General features: G+C 36.6%; 1 protein-coding gene across 1 annotated transcript in view; it reads left to right on the top strand.

The window, feature by feature from the left end:
* LOC107743323 (mannosyl-oligosaccharide 1,2-alpha-mannosidase IA-like) overlaps positions 1-2,610 on the top strand; it is a gene marked incomplete at its 5' end in the record, with an annotated part of 101,268 nt that overhangs the window by 95,722 nt on the left and 2,936 nt on the right. The window lies entirely within an intron of this gene.

The raw sequence follows: 2,610 nt of genomic DNA, 5'->3' as shown, positions 1-2,610 counted from the left end.
AGCTGGCATTGTAGTCTACTCTCCCAGGAAACAGTCCTCGTCCTCCGTAAAATGCGTTGCACACATCTGAATATTTGGTTTGAACTGTTCTGGAACAGTGTTGTAAATACAACTTAACCACTGATTTCTAGTTGTGCCCTCTTTTTAAAGGCCAAACAATGTAGTTTCACTTTCACAAAGGAACACACAGCGTCTCCACGACATGGCGGCGGTGGCAACAACAATACTACAGCAAGAATCAAAGTTACTCCTTTCTTTGCATGAGCATTTGAGCAGTGTTATGCAAAACTTCCCACACAGTGACGTAGACATGTGGGGGCGTGTTTAAACGAGGCGTTTTTGGAGGGCGTGGACGAGTCTTAACTTTTATAAAGAATATCTCTTTGGGTTTGAGACTTTAGTCTTTGCAACTTTAGGGATCTTATCTATGCACGAACAGCTTGTAACACTCCAAAGTCCAAAATCGCATCATATGACCCCTTTAAATACACAAGCAATAAATGTAATGAAACATAGATATTAAAGAGAACATAATTATAAAAAATGTATACATGCATGTTTAAACCACATATCATATGCCTGTGAGTAAAAGTAGGTCATAAGATGTGTTTGTTTTTTTTTGTTTTTCAGCAATCGTTATGCATGTGTTTTTACTATTTTTAAATTAAATAGTGTGACTTTATATCGGCCACCCAGCTCTCTAAGATATCCGTATCGTCCATCAAAAATCAAAATCCATTTCAGTCAACCACTGGGTGAAACCCAAAGATTTGTTTTGTCCTTTTTTGATTTATTTGTTTCTTTTGGGGTGAGGTTAGACTCAGTATTCTGAGGCTTCACTTTACAGCAGATAGTAAAAGCAGGAAACAACTCCACTCAACTATCTCCATCATTAAAAATGGCCCAAAAATTAAATATAAAAGTGGTTATCAGTGTGATTTCATTTCATTTCACTTGCAGATGCAGTATGACCTCTTGTGACCTCTGTCGTTAAATTAAGCTGCTTCGTCTCTTTTATAATTGCTGTCCACCTTCCAGTTTCTTTCTACCCAGTGGCAGAGCATTAAAACTGAAGGTCTGAAGATCATACTCTCTGCAGAAGGCCAGGTGCGGTTTAAGCCGCCAGGAGTGGTTCATCCAGTGGACACGCATGATTTAGCTTTAACTCTGGAGGCCTGAGGTCAACCGTTTATATTTTCAGAGGGCCAGCGGAGAAGAGAGCCTTTCATCAGCAAATCTCCAGCCAATGCATGTCTGTTCAGAGAGGAAACCGAGAGGGAGGGAGGGTTAGAAACCGTATTATCAAGGTCACAACTTCATCAGGAAACAGGCGTCAGCATCGCCGTCTCCAGCTAAAGTTTATAGACTGTAATTTTAAACGATTGTCATCCAGCCTTCCAAATAAAGATGTGCCTTCTAACCTGTGGGATTTTTTCTCCCTCCTTGGCTGCAGGTTTTGAATGATGGCTTTCGCACATAAAACAATGTCCTTTAGCTATGGCTGTCGGCCACAAGTTGCTACTCTCAGCTAAAGGAAGCGAAATGTTTAGACCTTTTGTAATTTGTAATCTTCATCCCTTATTCATGTTGTTGTTGTCTTGGCGGTGTTTTGCTTGGCAGAGACAGTTTTACTTTAGCACTTGGGAGATGTTCATGTTTTGTTAACAAAGTAAACATTCCGATTTGAAGAGGTGAATTTATTTATGCAGTTTGCCATTACTTGAGAGAATTAGTGGTGTTTGTGTTTTTACTGTTGTGCGTACTAAGTGTTAAACTTTGGCATGTAATGAGACTCACGCCATTTGCGCTAGACGTAAATGATACCTCAAATGATATGACTTGTTGAGTGCTGTCAGACTTTAATGGTAAAAAAGGTGGAAAGACTAGACTTTGTACCTGAACTAATGTACTTGAAAGATTGTGTGTGTGTGTGTATGTGTGTACATATGTGTGTATAAATTGCGTCTAAAGTTGAACACAGTTAACTTTATTCATCTTTTGAATAAAATCAGTATTGCATTTGGAATCGTGCAGATATTTGGGATAAACAGCACTCTTGCTCATGTGATATTGCTATACTAAAAACTAGGGATGTAACGATTCACTCAACTCACGATTCGATTCGATTTAAGATTTTGATTTCACGATTCGATTCGATTTACAATTTATTTTTTATTTATTTTGAATTAGATTTAAGACAAATTATAAATTAAATGTGTTATTATTGCTTGGACAAAATGCTGCGCGTTTCTTTTTGAAATTGAGATATAACACTATAATAATATACTAATATTTAGCACTTGTATATTATTGCTCTTTTGTTGGTTTTGATTGCTTCTATTGTCCTCATTTGTAAGTCGCTTTGGATAAAAGCATCTGCTAAATAAAATTTAAATATAATGTAAATGTAAATAACAAAACTAAATTGAAATTTTAAAACAAGCCCCAAATCAAATAAATAAGTAACCCAAATAAAAGAAATATCTTCATATAAACAAACTAAGGCTTTGTATGTGCTCTTTCCATTTAAAATTAGAGGCAACCACTGCATTTTAATCATGATCCAAACAAAGATGCTGCATACATGCAACATGAGCAGTTTTTAATCTA

Source organism: Sinocyclocheilus rhinocerous, unplaced genomic scaffold (assembly GCF_001515625.1).
Source record: "Sinocyclocheilus rhinocerous isolate Xijiao unplaced genomic scaffold, SAMN03320098_v1.1 scaffold827, whole genome shotgun sequence".
Lineage (NCBI taxonomy): Eukaryota > Metazoa > Chordata > Actinopteri > Cypriniformes > Cyprinidae > Sinocyclocheilus > Sinocyclocheilus rhinocerous.
Note: the sequence above shows the minus strand (reverse complement) of the source record. Positions and strands in the feature narration are given on the sequence as shown.